This window comes from Zalophus californianus, chromosome 5 (assembly GCF_009762305.2).
Source record: "Zalophus californianus isolate mZalCal1 chromosome 5, mZalCal1.pri.v2, whole genome shotgun sequence".
Classification (NCBI taxonomy): domain Eukaryota; kingdom Metazoa; phylum Chordata; class Mammalia; order Carnivora; family Otariidae; genus Zalophus; species Zalophus californianus.
In genome coordinates, this window is record NC_045599.1 from 15768270 (window position 1) to 15780546 (window position 12277).

The 12277-nt window shown below is 35.3% G+C and overlaps 1 protein-coding gene across 3 annotated transcripts in view; it reads left to right on the top strand.

The window, feature by feature from the left end:
* Nucleotides 1-12277, top strand: part of PRR16 (proline rich 16) — a 282610-nt gene that overhangs the window by 238022 nt on the left and 32311 nt on the right. Inside the window, exon 3 of one of the 3 annotated variants that reach the window (XR_003522344.2) lies at nucleotides 5894-7015. The exons of 1 other annotated variant lie outside the window; for it this stretch is intronic. The gene's annotated coding sequence lies outside the window, so the exon portion shown is untranslated. Of the gene's footprint in view, nucleotides 1-5893; nucleotides 7292-12277 lie in introns of those variants that run through there. One more of the 3 variants, XM_027607037.2, reaches the window with a different exon arrangement.

Below are 12277 nucleotides of genomic sequence, written 5' to 3' on the forward strand. Positions count from 1 at the left end.
TTTCTTTTTCTTTTTCTTTTTTCGTATTTGATATTCTTATGTTCCAGCACTATTGATTAAAAAAAAAAACTTCCTTTGTACCTTTGTGGCAAATCTGTTATCCAAGAATGGATTCTATTCTATTTTCTATCCTGTTGATCTATTTCTCTATCTTTACACAAATACTACATTGTTTTGATTATTGTAACTTTGTAATAAGTCTTGAAATAAGGTAGGGTTAGTCCTGTAACTTTGTACTTTTTTTCCCCCAAAGTTATTTTGGCCATTCTAGATCTTGTGCATTTCCATATGAATTTTAGAAAGTTTTTGAATTTTTCCCATTAAAAAGCCCACTTTGATTTTGATTGGGATGGCATTGAATGTACAGGTCAATTAGGGGAGAATTGGCCTCTAAACAACTTTGAGTCTTTACAACTCATGAAAATGGTATGTTACTCTATTTATATAAGTCTTATATTTCTTTCAGGAATATTTTATAGCTTTCAGCCTATAAATCCTGCACATAATCTGTATGATTTACATCTAAGTGCTTCACTTCTTTTGGTGCATTGTTTGTTTTTTAAAGACTTAATTTTTTAGACCAAATTAGGTAAAATTAAGAGGAAGATACACAGATTGCCCTACCCCGACTCATGTATAGCTTCACCCACTATGAACATTGCCCATTGGATGGCACATTTGTTACAGTTGATGAACCTACATTGACGTATTTTATTTACCCAAAGTCCTTTGTTAACTTTAGAGTTCAATCTTGGTATTTCACGTCCTAGGAGTTTGGATAATGACATGTGTCAATCATTATGGTATCATACAGAGTATTTTCACTGCCTGAAAAATCCTTTGTGCTCTGCCTTCCTCCTCCTTAACCCCTGTCAACCACTAATCTACTATGCTTTCCATAGTTTGGCCTTTTTCAGAATGTCACATGGTTGGAATTATACAGTATGTCGTCTTTTCAGATTGGGTTCTTTCACTCAGTAATACACATTTCGGTTTCTTCCATGTCTTTTCATGACTTGATAGCCCATTTCTTTTTAGTGCTGGATAATATTCTGTTGTCTGGATGTATCACCTACTGAAGGTCACCTAAGCAGCTTCCAAGCTTGGGCAATTATGAATAAAGCTGCAATAAGCATCCATGTACAGGCTCTTTTGTAAACATAAGTTTTCAAATCCTTTGGGTAGATACCAAGGAGCACACTTGTTGGATCATGTAAGAGTATGTTCAGTTTTGCAGGAAATTACCATAGTGTCTTCCAAAGTGGCTGTACCATTTTGCATTCCCACCACCAGTGAATGAGAGTTCCTGTTGCTCCACATCCTCTCCAGCATTTGGTGTAGCAGGTGGTCCAGGCTTTGGCCATTCTAGTAGGTGTGTGGTGGTACCTTACTGGTGTTTTATTTTTTTATTTTTAAAAATTTTTTTAAAGATTTTATTTATTTATATGACAGAGAGAGACAGTGAGAACAGGAACACAAGCAGGGGGAGCAGGAGAGGGAGAGGGAGAAGCAGGTTTCCCGCTGAGCAGGGAGCCTGATGTGGGGCTCGATCCCAGGATCCTGGGATCATGACCTGAGTGAAGGCAGACGCTTGACTGACTGAGCCACCCAGGCGCCCCTTTACTGGTGTTTTAATTTGCATTTCCTTGATGACATATGATGTGGAACATCTTTTCATATGCTTATTTGCCATTTGTATATATTCTTTGATGTGGTGTTTGTTAAGGTTTTTGGCCCATTTTTTATATCCTGTTGGTTGTTCTCTTACTGTTGAACTTGAAGAATTATTTGTTTATTTTAGATAAGAGTCCTTTATCAGATGTGTCTTTTAAAAATCTTCCAGTCTGTGGCTTATTTTCTAATTCTCTTGAGATTGTCCTATTGGAGCAGAAGGTTTTAATGTTAATGAAGTGTGCTTATCAACTATTTCTTTCATGGATTGTGCCTTTGGTGTCATATATGTGATTTCATTGCCAGATGTTTTTATTTCATATTCCAACCATTCAGTGCTGATATATAGGAACATGATTTGAGTTTTGTATATTGGCTTTGTATCCTGAAAGCATGCTAACCTCATAAGTTAGTCCTAGCAGCTTTTGTGTAGATTCCTTTGAATTTTCTACAAAGACTTACTTGTGTCATCTTTAGAGACAGGTTTATTTCTCTATTTCCAACATGTATGCTTTTTATTACTTTTTATTACATTATCTGGGGCTTTCAGTGCAGTGTTGTATAGAGCAATAAAGGAAGACATTCTTACCTTGATCCCAATTTTAGAGGGAAAGTACAGTGTTTTTCCATTAAATATAATGTTAGTTGTAGTTTTTTTGTTCAGTGCTGATTAAGTTTGAGAAATTTTTTTCTATTTCTACTTTGCTGAAATTTTTAAAAAATTATAAACAGATGCTGAATTTTGTCAAATACTTTTCTCCATCTATTGAGATATTCATAGAGCTTTTCTCAGTATGTTAATATGGTAAATATTTATTGATTTTTGAAAGTTGAATCTAAATTTGATTTGATGTTCTTTTTGTTGAGAAATTTCTGTGTCTTTGTTTAAGTATGTCTCTAGTCAAAAGCATTTATGGGATCTTAGTATTGAGGCAAAGTTGGCTTTATGAGTGATTTGGAAGAGTTTCTATGTCTTTTACTTTTTGGGGAAGTTTGTATTAAAGTGGTGTTAGTTTTTCCTTCCGTGTTCCATCCAATTCAGCATGAAACCAGCTGGGCCTTGAGTTTTCTTTGCAAACTTAGCTAGTGGCTATTTCTCCCCTCCCATAGTCTTATTGTGGGTAAACGTCCTCAGATCTTCCTGATCTTCCCTGGTGCTTTTGTGTAGGAAAATCCTGTTAGAGTGTTGGAATGCCCTTTGTCTACAGCCCCAGGGACTTCACAGTCTCATGCTAGCCCATACGCAGTTGGGCAGCGTAGGAAGGAAGGAAGGAAGGAAGGAAGGAAGGAAGGAAGGAAGGAAAGAAGGAAGGAAGGAAGGAAGGAAGGAGGGAAGGAAGGAAGGAAAGGAGGAGGGAGAGAAGGAAGCTCAGTATTCTTACTGGCTTAGGCGTCATTTGGCAGCATCTGTTTTAGTTAGGTGACAGCCCATTTCTTCGGGCAGGTGCCTGTCTCCCTCTAGCTTTCAGGTTAATCATTCACCCTGTGAATTCAGTTCTCTGAAGATTTCAAGGAAAGTATTTAACTTGCAGTTTGTCAAAATTCCCCTCACTTTTGTGGTGGGAGCAATAGTCTTGCAGCTCTAAGCTGAAATTTTTTACATTTCTGTTCTGAAACTGGTAACCCCATACTATAAACTGCTGATACTGTTTAATTAGAAGATCACCAAAACATCAGAATATTTTTTGGGGGAATCACACATTTAAAACTTATTTCATTTGGCTCAAGTACCTATTAATACAGATTTTTTCTTAGAGACATTGTTTTCTGCATTAAGAAATTAATATCCAGGGCACCTGGGTGGCTCAGTCATTAAGCATCTGCCTTCGGCTCAGGTCATGGTCCCAGGGTCCTGGGATTGAGCCCCGCATCGGGCTCCCTGCTTGGCGGGATGCCTGCTTCTCCCTCTCCCACTCCCCCCTGCTTGTGTTCCCTCTCTCACTGTGTCTCTCTCTCTCTCTGTCAAATAAATAAATAAAATCTTAAAAAAAAACAGTTCATATCCATATTCACGTTTGCTAATTTAAACTTTTCAAAATCGCATAGTGGGTAATCTCTGGATACTTGTATGTGTGCTTGATGCTTAAATATAGAAAATCAAGAATTTACAGGAGGAACTAGAGAACTCAAATAAAGTAGAACATGAAATTTAACTTGAAATTAAATAGGACAAATTTTTATATTAGTTGCTTGAATACTTCAGTTATGTCACATAAATTATTTTCCAACTCTCTGTGGGGAAAATTGTTGATAGTACTTGACCTTTGAAATGTGTTTTGGAATAGTTCTAGAGTATTATAGAAAAGCCAAACACAGTCTTAACTTTTTGTTTTTAAACTATTGATTATTATTCATAATAAGGTACTCTCACACATTTTTTTTTTTGGTTTGATATTTGAAGGAGTAGAAACATAGAAGGTATAGATCTTTTACCCAATGGCAGAGTTATTCATGATGTTATTGTTCTGAATAGTGCAAAGAAATAACATAATGCTATTACCATTTAAATCACTTTGTAACCATAACTTTCTTTTATCTTAAAAAGAAAAAGCTAAAAAAAAAAAAAAGAAAAAAGACTGTTTTTAATCAGTTTGACCAGAGATTTGAAACTGAGTTTAGATTATTTTAATTGAGATGTAGAAAATTAAGGAAACAATGACACAATTCAGAAAATTATAGGCAGTGTAATTAAAGTATTTATTTTAGATTGTCAAACTATGTGTTAAAATTCTCATTAGGTTTTTCCTATCTTGTTCTGAAAGTTGATAAGAATACCACTGATTTCATCTATAATGTAAAATAATTGATATTAAAGAACATAGTTATTTGGGTTTTTTAAAGATTTTTATTTACTTATTTGAGAGAGAGTGAGAGAGAGCACAAGCAGGGAGGAGGGGCAGAGGGAGAGGGAGAAGCAGACTCCCTGCTGAGCAGGGAGCCCGACACGGGACTTGATCCCAGGACTCTGGGATCATGACGTGAGCTGAAGGCAGATGCTTAACGAACTGAGCCACCCAGGTGCCCCGTTATTTATGTTTAAATTATAAAAATTTATTTTCAAGCATCAACAATAGGTGGAAGGAGTTCTGTTTATCACTAGGAAGTATTTACCAAAAGGAAACTGCATATGCAATATTGCTCTTCTGAATTTTTTTGTTGTGGGAAATAAATAGTGGAAAAATACCAGAGGGTATTTTCAAGTTGAAATTTTCCAAAGTCTAATTTCAAATCAAATTTTCTTGTATAGTCTTATATGGACTCGTTGTTGAAAAAAGATCTCTGAAAAATTTCTCCCCTAACCTCATGATGTAATAAAACTAAGAACATGTTTGAACCCAGAGAAAATGCATACAGATCAACATAGTTTATAGTCTAAATCATTTTTCATTAATTTTTGTTGTGAAAAATTTGATAACTTTCTATAGCAAAGCATTTAACAGCATTGTTTTGTTTGGTTACATATTTTTGTAGGAATTTGAAACAAATTAACTGTTAACTGTGTGGCCAAAGAGCATCTGGGAAAAATGTATTCAGCCTTAACTTTTGACTTTTTTCAAAACTTAATGTAAGAGCCTGATAAGGCAAGTTATTAATTTATCCTGATATAATTTAAACCAAATTACAAACTCTATAGAATTCAGGGCTACTCCAACTTTAAGGGGCGCCTAGGTGGCTCAGTCATTGTCTGCCTTCGGCTCAGGTCATGATCCCAGGGTCCTGGGATCCAGCCCCGCATCGGGCTCCCTGCTCCGCGGGAAGCCTTCTTCCCCCTCTCCCACTCCCCCTGCTTGTGTTCCCTCTCTCACTGTGTCTTCAGGGCTACCCCAACTTTAAACCTGTTACCATATTCAGTGCCACTTGGTTCAAATTTGTAGTTTAAAATTCACTTTTGTGCAGGTATATTGCCTCTCAAAATCCATAAAAGTAATTTTAAATAAAATATTCTTGATCAGGACTACTCCAGATATGAACATACACTCTTTCTTTCTGATCTTAGAAATTTATGAGAGCTTTAAAAAGAGAACCAGATAGAATCTAGTGAACAATGGTGTGGAATTATCCCATTTTGCCTGTTTTAGGGGATTAGTTAGTGCCCTACATTAATACAGACCCAGCAGGTGGGATTTAATTATGTTTTTTTCCATTTACTTGTGAAATATTCATTTAAGTTTACTTCCTCAGAACTGTATGGTATTTAACTCCAGTTTCCTTTTTTATTCAGGTGACTTAAGGATTTCCCTGCTGTCATCAAAAGTGTTCAGTGCCGGGAAGAACTGAATCTTCCTGAAGAAGCTTAGAATATTTTAATGTAAAACTTTTGTCGGATGTGGAGAAATCAGTGCTAATTTAAGACTGTTAAAATGATCATAGTCATGTCATTTAGGATTTTGTTATAGGAAGCCATTAAAGAAAATTCCAACAAGAGAGTGTATCATTTTGAAGAAGGATTGCCCACTCTTGGGCAAAATTAGACAAGATAAGATCCATGTGAAATAAGTTAAGAAGATATATTACTTCCAGATTATACCTGGAAAGCCATGATAAGAAACTGGAAAATAATAGCAGTGGAAATAATGTGGGGTTCTTCAAATAATGGAAATAACATAGAATAACAGAAAATCTTGCCTCATAACCTGTGTTTTGTTTTTGATTGGAATGCTGAGAGGGACAGTGAGGATCTATACACTTGAGCTTTGAAAACATCTTCCCCTAACTGTCTTTGCACTGACCAGACATGTTTATGCTTAGATCAAACTAACATAGTGAGCTCTAGACCAAAAAAGAAACTGAACAGTAAAAAATACATATACCCTCTGGGAAATGACAGCCATTTTTGAGACCAGCGATTAGCAAGGTGTACATCCCTGGATTATGTCCCAGTTAAGGTAGAACTCACTCAGCTGCCACTACTCATGAATGTGAGATTTCTCTTATATCTGGTTCAGAATGGTATTTGGTTACAAGTTTGTACTTATTTGCGGCTGTAGGTCAAGTTAGCTCAAGTAGTGGAAACAGTTATTATACAAATACTTAGCTCAGCTCAAAGTAGTCCCTGAGAAGCTTCAGTTAGAAAACCAAAGAGGGAAAGAGGAGGTTCTAGTAATGGGTCATTATATATTTTGTCAGAGAGAGAACCGGAAACATGCCGCTAAAAGATCCAATCACAATGTGGCATTTTTTGTCTCCTTTGTTCTGAGAATGTTATAAAGATGAGTGCAGATAACGTTATGAAGGATGGAGAATGCAGCGCCAAGTAAGGATTTTTAATGTTTCCATGAATCAACAAGGAAACATTCATGGTTTTCAGCAGAAAAGTGATGTGATGAAAGAGCATTTGTGAGAGGTAAGCCTGCTGTGCAGGGTGGATTTGGAGATGTCTAAACACAAGAGGTTCAAGAAAAATGGATTGATGTACATCCAGTGTTCTAAAGTAGTCCAGAAGTAGAGGGAATAAGAAATGGCCGTTGAGTCTGTTAATCAGTCACTTACCTGTGGAAGTATAATTTCAGTACGGTGATGTGGTTCGAAATAAGGACATAGGTTAAAGCTTCCCTTATATGCTGCATACACACAAACACATACATACACATGTAGGTACGGACATAGGTACACATATACACATAGGCACACACATACATACACACAAACATATGAATGCGTATGTACATACATATATGTTTACACGCATAATACATACCCACACCTAAACATGCACACACACATACATGTACACATGCACACATATACACACATGAATGTACACATGCATGCATTCATGCATATACACGCATACATATACACATGCATACATACACACACATATACACATGCACACATACACACATGCACGCATATACACATACGTGTACACGTGCATACACACATACATATACACATGCACACATACATACATATACACACTTGCATATACACACATACATACACATGCATACATGCATACATTTACAACATACACATACACATGCGCACACATGTACACATGCATACATACATATACACATGCACACATACATACACACATGCATGTACACATGCATGCATACACACATACACATACACTTGCATACATGCATATACACACACGTACACACATACATATACAATGCATACATGCATACATATGCACACATACATGTACACGTGCATACATACATATACCCACATACATATACACATGCATACATGCATACATATACATGCATACATATACACACAGCTGACCCTTGAACAACATGTTTGAAGTGCCTGGGTCCAATTCTACATGGATCTTTTAAAATAAATACAGTGCAATACTGTAAAGGTATTTTCTCTTTCTTACGATTTTCTTAATACTTCCTTTTTTCTAGCTTACTTTGTTGTTAGATTCTAATATATTATACACATAACATACAAAATATGTGTTAATCAACTTTATGTTATCAGTAAGGCTTCTAGTCAACAGTAGGATGTTAATAGTTAGGTTTTGGGGGCAGTCAAAACTTATATGTGGATTTTTAACTGGGGGGGGGATTGGCACCCCTAACCCCTGCATTGTTCAAGGGTTGACTATGTGTATTATATATACTAATTATACATGTTAATATAGACATATTAAAAATAGAAATACTTATTAAAAATTCAACTTGGTCAGACTTCAGCCTAGCATGACGGCAATGGTGAAGATGTAAGACACACTTATGTGGACCTACTACGTGGCAATCACTGTGCCGAGTGCATTCACGTGCATGATTTCATGTAATGCTCACAGGTGGAAACTATAGTATTCCCATTTCTGTAAAAAGTTATTTACTTAATTATATGCACTCTGATATGAGGTTTAGGTTTATTTTTGTTTTGTTCTGGTTTTGGTTTGTTAGTTTTTTCAAGTTTTTGTTTAAATTCCAATTGGTTAACACACAATATGATACTAGTTTCAGGTGAGGTTAATCTTTATTAACTAGAATATTTTTAGAAATGACCTTATATTTTAGTTGCCTGACATAAGTCAAACTTAAGCAAAACACAAGAGTTTTCTCCCTCAGCAGGAAGATCATATCTTTAATCTTATTACTAACTCTGCACCACTAGCAATAAAAAGACTAAGGGTGACATTAAAATATATGAGTCAAAACTTTCTGCTTCAGTAATCAGATGCCCCGAGATAGAAAGGAGGGTGAAACTATTTTAGGTGGAAATGCTGTAGGAAATTGATAAACTAAAGAATAGAATGGCAGAGAGGGTACACTCCAGAGGGAAACCGCGGGGTTGAAATCCTGAGTCAGCCATTCCCTAGTGGGGTTAATAGGGCAGGTTTCTATACTTCTTTAATTTGCATTTTTTCATCTGTAAAAGGAAGTTGTTGAGCTGCCTCTAAGACCTCACAGGTGATATAATGTCAGGCAGGGAACACAGCCCTTGTCTTCAGTAAGTATTGGTTCTTCAGTTTGTATCATTGGTATCATTGTCTTTATTTTAAAACAGAAAGACACAAAAATAGACGAATTCAGTCTTCATGATAATGAGCTATGGAGGGCTATCTCTGCCTCTGTTATGCTAAATTCCCTTGTTTCCTAATACAGTTTACAATAAACCACTTCACTTAAAGCATTCTAAGCCTGTGTCTCTTAGAAGTAGAAGAGCTTAAGGCTAGTTTTTAATACAAGGAATTAATGAGCCGATTTCAGGTAAAATCAGTTGAATTTCATTTGCTCACAGTTCATTACAATTAAAAAATATTTTGGATAGGCAGGGTTTGCCATGGGTGAAAACTGGTTCCACTCGTGCTTTTCTTTTGCTGTATAGTACAGGAGAAATAGTAGTGTTTGGAATCTAGGACTTAATAATTTTAACTTAATTTGTTAGTTATCATCATTGGAATGATCATAAAAACTCCTTTGACATGAATAGTCTCAAAATGTAAGGTCATGATGTTTCTCATTTAAGATGAAATAATAAAGTAATAATTGTGGAATGATACCAGATAAATTGAGATCCTATGTCTTGGGAGTTGACGATGTCTAACTTGCTATAAATATAAGCCTCTTAAAGTTTTGAGTTTGAGAACGTTCGTGAATCATAGACAGAATGAAAATGGGATTTCTAGTTTCTGGATTTGAGTAAGAAAAAAGGAACTTGTAGAAAATTATGTCTTCATCTTCATAATCATTCTATGAAGCTTTGACAGCTGCATTAGATAAAAATTTATCACTCATCTAAAATTTACTGGTTAAATGGGGCGGGGGGGGGAGTAATTTCAAATGAACTTAGAATGGAAAACTGTATTTTAACTACTTTGTTGATGAGTTCATTGTTAACTTCATTAACCTGTTACTCTAGGAATATTTTATGCGATGGCTATTTGTAGTTACACACTGAGGTAAGTAACTCTTGTTTGGAATCAAAATTTGATGCAAAAATAATGAAAATGGTTTCTATTTATTATGAAATGTGTTAAGCCAATTTTTCTATATTCTCCCAAATTATATTTTATATGAATATTGGTTTTTGTAATAAGTAATAATAATAAGAGCAAATATTTATCAAGGCTTACTCTTGCTAGGCTCCATGTTCCATGCCTCATGTGCAATAGTGCTTTGAATTTATTATTGATCAGCTTTTATCTACTATCATTTCAAGGAATTAAAATGTTACTTTTATTCTGTTGTAGAGCATGAGAAATGGCACAGGAAAATGGTGACTTTGTTTTTACTTAGTCAAAAAATACATTTTTCTATAGTGCTATAGCTTTATCATATTTTCAATATTTTAAATTTTGAGCATATTTCTTTTCACACATTCTTATTAGTGCAAGTAGATTGCAGTGATTGAAGAGTTGTCCACTGATTTTTTTACAGTATTATTTCTTAAAATTTCCTTTAAAACATACATTATAATTCACAGCTCCCCAGTAATTTTAGAGCTACTTCAAAGTCTTACTAAAACATTTATCTCATAAAGGATTTGTATCCAAAATATACTAGCAACTCTTAACTCAAGAATAAGAAAACAAAAGGCCCCAAAGCCTACATGTTGTATGATTGCAATTATAGAATATTTTGGAAAACATAAAAATAAAGACATTATAAAAATAGAAGGGATTGCCAGAGGCTCAGAGGAAGGGATTGAGGTTGAATAAGTGAAACAAAATTTTGGGTTTTTGTTTTTTGTTTTTTTTTTTAAGATAAAATATTCAGTATGATATTTTAATGGTCAACACATGATATTATGCATTTGTCAGAACTCACAGAACTTTAAAGCACAAAGAGTAAACATTAATATATACAGATTTATTTAGAAGATGGGGGGGTTCCATGAAAAAAATGCACATTATGACAAGAGACTAACTGTATTACAAATGTGTGAAACAAGCTCTCTTAAGGGGAAGGGTGTAAAAGGTGCTGACCAAGTAACTTGGGATATGAGTGGAGTGTCTAAGACTAAAGTCAAGAGGAACTGCACATATACACTGAACTCTAGTCAATAAAGTTGTTTCCTACTAATGTACAAGTTAATTCTGATGCTACTATGCATGTGTAATAGAAATGAACAATGGAGGAAGTGAATGGTGGGTATTAGGAGCCAGATTTCTAACTGTTGTAATGGATTTACAGATTAGCAAAGGGAGCAGGGTTGAGAGGTCCATGTGGTAATGAGAGTTGAGACATCAGTAAGAACTCATAATGAGCTTATTATATATACAGATGGTTACATGTCAAAATAATCATAAATAGGTGTGTACGTATGGATTAGAACATACACACCCATGTTTCTTTGTGCTATCTGCTGGGATAACCTAAAAGCAATGGCACTTCAGTAGCAATGAACATTACTTAGTGCCCAGAACTTGGTTTCTAATAAGAGGAACCAAAGATCCTTGGACAATAGCTGATTTTAACACTGGAACAGAGACTATACAAGATGATCTTGGAGCATCTAATAAGTGCCAGAAAGTAAGGAATTAAAACACACACACACAAACACCACATTATTACAGATTTGTCAAAGGTACACAGGAACCAACTGAAAGAACTTCAGTGGCTAAAGGTAGAACAATTTAGATCATAAAATAAATTATTATTGGATTATAGCCCAAGGTATAAAATAAACTTCCACGAGTCCTTACTGATACAACGAAATATTTGAATAAGCAAATAAGTGGGGGAGAAGAGGCAGCTCTCTCATGCAGATAATTCTAAATAATTTTGTATAAAATACTCTGCCCTCAGGAGGAGAGCATAACTTAACTACTTGTGAACTGTGAATGATGCACATGGCTTCCTTTCAAAGAGTATAGTGTGGAAAGGGAGATAAACAAGAGTGATATTATAATGGAGACAACTAACAAAACACCTTCATCCAGCTGATCAAGGTCAATATCAGCATCAACAGTGATAAATCATGTTGGTAGTATCTAAAACTCAGGTTGCTATGATGGGATGAAAAAGGCAGTTCACCTCTGTGGTTTTCTTCCCCCAAACCCATAACAACAGCCCAGCCATGTGAAAAATACCAGAGCAATGCCAATAGTGGGAAATCCTACAAAATGCCTGGCCATTATTTCTCAAAAGAGTCAAAGTAAAAAAAAAAAAAAAAAGTCTGTGAAACT